This window comes from Pieris napi, assembly GCF_905475465.1.
Source record: "Pieris napi chromosome W unlocalized genomic scaffold, ilPieNapi1.2 SUPER_W_unloc_3, whole genome shotgun sequence".
Taxonomy (NCBI): Eukaryota; Metazoa; Arthropoda; class Insecta; order Lepidoptera; family Pieridae; genus Pieris; species Pieris napi.
In genome coordinates this window covers 133,307-142,192 of record NW_025920862.1, presented here as the reverse complement: position 1 = coordinate 142,192, position 8,886 = coordinate 133,307, and the positions used below count along the sequence as shown (strand labels likewise).

General features: G+C 32.2%; 1 long non-coding RNA gene across 1 annotated transcript; it reads right to left on the bottom strand.

The window, feature by feature from the left end:
• Nucleotides 1–1,367: 1,367 nt before the first annotated feature.
• On the bottom strand, nucleotides 1,368–4,597 carry LOC125062969. The gene is made up of 3 exons (XR_007119439.1): nucleotides 4,320–4,597; nucleotides 3,878–3,946; nucleotides 1,368–3,795 (listed from the first exon to the last, which is right to left on the bottom strand). It is a non-coding gene; the product is annotated as an uncharacterized LOC125062969 (long non-coding RNA).
• Nucleotides 4,598–8,886: the final 4,289 nt, after the last annotated feature.

The window sequence follows — 8,886 nt, the reverse complement described above, 5'->3', positions numbered from 1 at the left end:
ATTCCTTTGTTCAAGTTGGTGTTTGTACATTTTACGTAGGGTCAGTGTGTGAAATATAGTAAATAAAGTCATCATTGGAGTGTTTAATTTCCTACCCTAAGAACCAGATCAACTAGCCCTAACAGTAACTATTTTTATTTATTACTTTATTAAAGTTTACCACATCATACATTGTTATCTCAGTTATATGTTACAAACTCTTTTGTCTAAAATGTATGACAATTTAGGTAAACATAAATGTTACGAAATTTTTTTTAAAAATACAATTAAATATAATATACAATATATCGATAAAAATACAATAAACATACCAGACATTAATTTTATTATTTTAACTTATTTAACCACATCTCAACTAACCACTGTTAGCCTCTAAACGATGATTAAAGCATTTTTAACGATAGACACCTTGCGTGTTTTAATTAATTAACACAAGTTTTTTTATCTAGGTATCTCTACAGACTATCACAAATATAACTATAATGTTAATTTAAAATGAACGATTTCAAACTCAATCAAAGTATGATGCATTGTTCCTGGGTTACGGAACTGAATAGGACTTGCTTGATCTCATAAAGAATAATCAGTAACAAAACATTAAAGTGACTATTTGAAAAAAATATTTCGTCAGGCAAAGTCTAGTAAACGCGAGGCCCACAAAGGACAAATATCGCACCTTCAGAATATTATAATAAATTATATCTCAAAAAATCATTATTTTGGGAAAACAAAAATAAAGTTTAGAATCTGCAAACTTTCAACTTTGAACTGATTTAATTAATTAATTTTGTATGAAAACATATCAATTATTTGATTTTTGTATTAACTTAAGTATATCTTTTGTGAAATATGAGCAAAAAAAATTAGTATGATGCATTATTTTTAATTAAAATTAAGGTTTTTTAAAAAGGTTCCCAATTTAAGTCAGTATTATACTGAAACTGTATTTTTTTAAAAGACCGTTTTCGTCTTAGGTCGACTCTTTTATTCTGAAATCATTGTACTGTTTTTGTCCTATTTATGAAAAGTGCACTACAAGTATAAACTGAAAATATGCTGTCGTGTCACATAAGGAAATAAGTCATTTTATATTTAAAAAAATCTGTGAAATTATACACTTTTTTATTTTCAAAAGACTTATATTAAGTCACTTTGGTACAGACAATAAACCTAAAATATCAAAAAACTTTAATTAATATAATAAGAGTGTGCAGTACGGCAATGTTATGCATAGGTGCATAGAATGTACTTATACCTATGTAAATAAATTGAATCATAACAACAAAAAAAAAACTCCTTAACATGTTAACATTTTAAATAAATCAATACTTTTTTAATACAGTGCTATTTAAAACTAAAAACTAAAACCTATAGCAGAAGAGCCTGTTATACTTATAAAAATAATTATTAAATAATGTTATTATAAAAATCAGCATAATTTCTATATTTTTTCTATCAGATTATGTTCAATCAAGGAACGTAAGACAGTTTTTTTTCCTCTCAGATAACACCAATCTTTGGGAGTATGCTTTGTTCATAGCAATTTCTCTTATATCACTCATCTTCTTCCTTTTGTTTCTCATATTTACCTTGTTGAACTCATTTTGACTATAAGATGTCTTATAGTAAAACGTAAACGTATCATCTTTAGTAAATTTAAGAATTTTTACATCATTCCAAGTCACATTGGCTTTATTTTCATTTTCACTAAAGTTATAAGCCTTTCTAAGCATTTCTCTTGAAACATCTTTAAGTCCCAAAAAAAATCATACGTTAATTCTTGAACAATCAACGGTTTTTCGTTTTTTTCGCGATTTTTTTATTAAAGTGACGTATTGACAAGGTGCGTATATGGGTCCAGCCTTTTTATTCCGTTGGATTTCCATTTCAGTGAGGCTGTGGACGTTGACCCCTTCATTTTAGGTATGACCCTTTATTAGGTACTTTTGGGTTATAGACTGGATGTTCTCAAAATGTGATACTGCGTAGGAATATAAGCAAGCTACATATTTATTTTTATTTGTCCGCAGCAATTGTCGGAATAAAACGTAACGTGATGGCCTGACCCTGATGTCTTGCATTTAAAATCTCCAAATAATTAAGAACACACGATCCGATCTCGCTAGATCCGCGTTTCCCCTGAGTTTCGTTCCAGAAAAAACTGTAGACGTCTCCATAAGCTCCAATATCACGTTTGTGTACACTTTCTGTATATTCCTCCAAATTGTTGTCTCTTTTCTTTAGTAATTCCACGATTGTAAAGTTGAGGCAATTCAGTTTTGTTTTGTAATACCGCTAGGACATTGCATTACTGCTTGCAGGTCGAACACTGCACAAATATGGGTTTCATCAATGTTGAGTCGATAATTATGTTTCTCTTTTCGGGATAAATCTTTTTCTTTTAAATGACGATCATATTTTTCTTTTAGTTGTAGTTTTTTTTCTGGAGAAACTAGTTCATATTCAAAATATAGGTCGCATCTGTCTTTCTTGGGTTGGAAAAATTCAATATTAAACTCTTTTGTGAAAATGTCCTAATATTATAACCAATATTCAAATGTAGCTTTTCCTGCGTCGCGTTGATCTTTATCAAAATCTCTCCAAAGATCCATTATTGTTTTCTCTCCACCTATATATTCGCGAGAAGTTGAAGACCTTAAATAATGCGATTGAATCCTTGGTATCCAATTAATGTGGTTCTTTATAATATCTTGTAGGATTGCTGGTTCTGTCCTTTTTCTATTCTGGTTTTTACCTCGGTTATCTTTCTCTATGAAACCTTGCGCATCTGTCTTCTTTTTAACAGTTCTTATTTGCCTGTCACATATACCTAACGTGTTTATAAAAAAAGTTTTGCAAACTCTAATTTTAGTATCATTAACTGTAAAATAAAATGCATTATTAGACTGTCTTGGTCTAGCTGCATTTGTGTATTTATATTTTGGTTTTACTTCTATCATGAATTTCTAACAAAAGATCTCTGTTATTCTACGTTTCCTAGTGCCCAATATTTTTTAAATAATAGATTTCTATCGATCTCATTTATGTTATCGACACATTTGACTCTACATTTGCTGGTACATGGATCTTTTATTGAACGAGCAGGAACAATTTTTATAGATTTAGTGTTAGAAACATATTCTTTCCCAGTATTTCACAAAGTTTTTGCAACAATTTGTTTCCAATTGTTGGGATTTCGTAGACGTTTTCGTAGATTATCAAATAATTGAGTATGCAATTTATTTCATGGCATTAAATAATGATTTACGTAATGAGAGACCAACCCTAGGTATGTTTCTTTTGCCATCGCAAAGTTCGTGTGCATGATTTGATAACAGCACTCTTTTTTCAGGTGTGCCTTCTATTATTGATGGACTAGATGGCCGAGAGGTATCGCTTTCATACTCATTCTGTAAACATCATAACCACTATTAACCTTCTTAAAGCTGGGTGTACCTACTTACCGTACCTACTTAGTTATAAAACTAAAAAGAAAGTTATGGGAAAAATAAAAAATTAGGAAAACACATTAACATTTAGTTACCTAAGTCAACTTTCGTTTTCTTTGCTCAATAGAATGAGGAATGTTCTCTTTATTAATTTTATCCTGTAACGATAAAGCACAAAAACATAAACATTTCATATCCTACTTACTGTGATGCATTTCCGTAAAAACAATATCTAATAAATAGAAACAAGGAATAGGTATATAAAATTACAAGCCGCGTCACTAGATTTCCGCATTTGGTCCAAGGGCCAACTTACATTTTTGTAATTGCATGGTACTACGTCCACCTGAAAACGTCTAAGATAATTACGATAACTGTTCGAAAAACCACTAAATTCAATTAGTGTAATGTAAACATAAAGAAATAACCTCTTGTTGCTCATTTATTTGTAATTTCTCAAATATTAAGTCTGCTCTTCTCTTCATTTTTATTCTTATCTGAAACAAACAGGTCTACTAATATACATAGTTGAAGTATTCGGTATTTAGGAAATACAGAGTCCTAAATCTTATTAAGGAACATAAAAACACCCATATTATATAATTATAAGGACTCATTTAATAAAATAGCTTATTTATTTGTCGGCAAATTAGTGTAGTAATGACACATTTTGATGTAAAATGTATTGAAGTCCTTGGTTTTATTTTAAAAGGGGCTCAATTCTGTTTAGTCCTTGTCACTATTCTTAGTTTTAAGTATTAAAGGGACCTAATTACAATTAGTCCTATATGTAAAAATCAAAATCGGTAATAAAAAGACCTAATATAAAAAAGAGTCTCTCTTATACTGAAGATTGAGAAGTTTACTTACCCGTTTGTTCAGTACACAAGTGACTTATTACGTTTTAGGTCAGTTCACTAATAAACTTGCGACGACTTGTTTGATGCATCACTGATTGCGTCGCTACCGATCCGAGCGGCGCGGGTAGAGGTAGGCAGTGCGAAAGAGACCGAAGTATCGTAATCTTTATTCTAACATAAAAACGCCGCTTCTTTATTATTCACCTAAAAGTGCGTACCTTTTAGTGACCCTCTATGACCGTAACTCAATTTCTTAGATTTTTGAGTTAAGTCACTACTATTCTGAAGGTGCGATATCCAAAATAGTCTTAAACGAACTTTAATTTTGATATTTCCTGTAATTCTATCGCAATGGGACAACGAATTACGTGTGAACTATTTGTGCCTAAAATAGACTAATATTTATGCTAATTCTGGAACCTAATAACGTGTTTAATATCTTGTTTCTGAAAACAAGTAAACACTTCATTTTAAGTTACTAGCAGCCCCCGATCCTATTAAATGTTTTTATTAAATGTGACGTAAGTACTATATGACATGTTCGCTAATGTTATCATTAAATATTCTGCAATAATCAACAATCCGTACTTTTTATAATTATTGTTTATATATTAAAAAATGCAGTTTTAAAATTGTTTAAAAACAAAGTATCACGGCATTTAGACCAGTGCAGATAGCCTTTAAAATAAATAAAAAGTGAAAAAAATTACAGTAGGATGAAACCCATTAGAAAAGCAGGGGAATATGATCAAAATGAAAGGAAAAATAAATTACGGTCGATCTGAGGTCGGGAAGGTGTAGGGGGGGGGGGGAGTTTTAAGGGTAAAAAACGGTTTATCTCGATTTCCGGCAAAACTACAAGTCCTATCGAAGAAAGTTAAATGGCAAAGTTGTAGGTAATAAAAAGATCTAAAACTTTTGTATTCACACATTTTTCACATAACCTCAAAATTTATGTGAAAAATTCAAAAAACCAAGTTTTTGGTTTTTATCTTTTACAAAAATATTTTTTGAAGTGAAACTTCTTTATCGGGGTTGGAAATAAATTTAGTGTAACATTTTTCGGTTACGCGTCACATGTTTCGGTTACGCGTCACATTTGACCGTTACGCGCGTCTTTTTCTCGTCCCTACCACGGTTGATTCGAAGAGATTCTAAACCATTTATAACAAAAATTTATAATAACTATAACAATGATACTAAAAATTATATTACAATTTATGAAATTCTGTAATAATCTTAGTGGTAATAAGGTAAAATGAAATTTCAAGTCTGTGATATTAAAAGCCTTTTGTTAAACTTTATCTTATTTAACTTTATTTAACCAATTTCTGTAAAGTTAGTTGCATATAGATAATTTTTCAAAAAATAAGGTCATAAAGAAGTTTCACTTCTAACGTGTGTACACTACGCACATTTTTTATTTTCTAACGAAATTTGGTGAAACCTTACCTTTCTATGTCCCAAATACGCTGTAATTTATTTGATTAAAAATATTTATTTGTTCACCTTATTTTGAATGAATAGCGAAAAAACACCCTAATTTTCAATCGAAAATTCTGACGTCAAAATTTCAGCTTTTTTCAAAAAGTTGGTGTGCTTTCAGTTCGTTGAAATCTCTACTTTCCTATGGTAAAAAAAAATATATATATATATATTGCCATAGTATATCTTCTCAGAAAACGCAAAAAATCGTATGCAGTAACGCCCAGACCTGTCATCCCCTTGCTTACTTCTCTGTTCTGTTTAATATTTTAGCTTTATTCTACACAATACATTTTTCTACACTATTTAGTGTATCGGTTTAAGGGCGATTTTGCACGTGTAGGTTGCCATGGTTACGTCAAAGTGAAATTTGATAACTACTTGATCTCTACTTTGATCTAAGTAGTTATCAAAGCACCCTTAGGGATCATTCACCTGGCTTTTGTTCCTTTTAAGTACCTACGCATAATATATGCCCTGATAGAATGAATACCAAAAGCTTTTTAATATTTAGAAAAACTTTTTAAGCTAGTTGAGCACGATGTTCTAAATGTATTTTAGATATGATAGAAAAAAATAAAATTAAAACCATTAACGACTGCAATATGAAAAAAAATAAAATTATAAATCCACCTCAAACTAATTGGGTAAATAAAAATATAATTAAAGTCATTAACGAACGAAATATTTTATGGACTTTTTTTTAAAACATTTAAAAGAACATATAATTGACAACATACCTAAAATTATAATTAACACTGTTAAACTGAACGCAACCACTTAATATTATGTAGTCTGTATCTGTCAATGTAATCTGTATCTGTCAATGTAGTCTGTTATAATAATTGTATCACCCCTGTCTTTTCCAAGAAATTGAGCGGTTCGCACCATTGTCTAACTCAGCTGTTTTATTTATTTCTCTTTACTAAATTCCTACTCTAAAATAGTTTGTTACAGGTTATGGGCCCAGACGCCCGGATAGAAATAGGGAAGTAGGATTAATAAAGTGAAAGGCATCACGTTGATGCAAATTGATTTCGTGATACGTCGCGACGTCATTAACTTTTCAGCTTACAATGGCGGACCCCCGTTTTGCTCAAATTGATCGTTTGGCGGGCCGTGATAATTATCCTACATGGAGTTTCGCGGTGAAAACCTTTTTAGAGCATGAAGATTTGTGGAAATGTGTCGAGACATCGGGCATGGCTTTTACGAAGACCGAAGATACGAAGGTAAGGTCAAAAATAGTCCTTCTAGTTGACCCTATGAACTATGTTCATATCCAGGATGCCACCACGGCTAAGGAGGTATGGGATAACCTGAGAAAGGCTTTTGATGACTCCGGCTTGTTGAGGAAGGTAGGTCTTCTGCGAGAACTAATTACAACAGATCTGGAAAGTTGTGGTAGTGTTGAGAACTATGTCAACAAAATCATCACATGTGCACACAAGCTTCGTAATATAAAATTCATTGTAGATGATGAGTGGCTCGGCACATTATTATTAGCCGGGTTACCAGAGTCATATAGGCCTATGATTATGGCTATGGAAAGCTCAGGTGTGTCCATCACTGCTGATTTAGTTAAAACAAAGATTTTACAGGATGTAAAGTCTCCGGACAACTCATCTGTTTTTTTTTTCAAATTTCCACAAAGGCAAGGCAAAGAATAGTAAATGTTCAGGTTCTAAAGCAAATAGTAAAGGTCCCAGGTGCTTTAGGTGCAATAGGCATGGTCATTTAGCCAAATTTTGTGCCTCAAACAGCTCAAATCAAAAGAATAAGTCTGAAACTATTAATACTTCTTCTAGCTATGTTGCAGCGTTTCCAGCCTCACCAGGCCTAGAGAGTGGATGCTGGTACATTGATTCAGGAGCTGCAATGCACATGACAAACAAGAGAGATTGGCTTTATGACTACGGACCTGCTTTAGTAACAAACATTAAAGTTGCAGACAACAAAATATTAACAGTAAAAGGCTGTGGTAAAGTAAATATAGAAACATATGATAGTGAAAGTGAATTAAAAATTGGTACAATACAAGTAAAAAATGTTTTATATGTGCCAGATTTGGCTGTTAATCTTCTGTCAGTCCGCCAAATGACACAGAATAACTGTCAAGTAAAATTTAGTAAGAATACATGTAATGTTTATAAAGAGTCTAAATTAATTGTCACTGGATATATAAAGAACAATTTATATGTTGTTCATAATGAAACTTATGCTTTGATGTCATCTGTACATCTATGGCATCAAAGGATGGGTCATCTAAATTATAATGATCTTCAGAAACTTAATGAGTCTACAGAAGGAGCAGATATAGAATCAAGTAGAGAGGAGCATGTGGTATGTAATACTTGCTTAAAAGGTAAGCAAACAAGGCAACCATTCAAACATGCTGGCACAAGGGCTTCCGCCCTCCTGGAGTTGGTGCATTCAGACGAATGTGGGCCAATGGAGGAAAAGTCTCTCGGTGGTGCCAGATATTATGTCACTTTTGTCGACGATTGGTCTAGAAAGGTATTTGTTTACTTTATCAGCTCTAAATCACAAGTACTTGAAAAGTTTAAAGATTTTAAGCAACTAGTAGAGAATCAATTAAATGCTAAAATTAAAACACTAAGATCTGACAATGGAAAGGAGTATGTCAATGAAGCATTTGATAAGGTTTGTAGGGATTCTGGTATCAAACGTCAACTCACTATACCCTATACCCCCGAACAGAACGGCATGAGTGAGAGGATGAACCGAACTTTAACAGAACGTGCTAAATGTATGCTTATTAATTCTGGCCTACCTAAGAAGTTTTGGGCTGAGGCAGTAGCCACCGCTGCATATGTTATCAATCGCTCACCAACAAAGTCTTTACAATATAAAACTCCTGAGGAATTATGGTCCGGCATTAAACCTAATATCAGTAACATTAAAGTGTTTGGTTGCAGAGCTATGATGCATGTGCCAAAGGAGAAGAGGTTAAAATGGGACTGTAAGTCAAAAGAGGTTATATTTGTAGGTTATTGTTTAGAGTCCAAGGGTTATAGATTGTTTGACAAAACTGAAGGAAAAGTAATGAGAAACAGAGATGTAATCTTCCT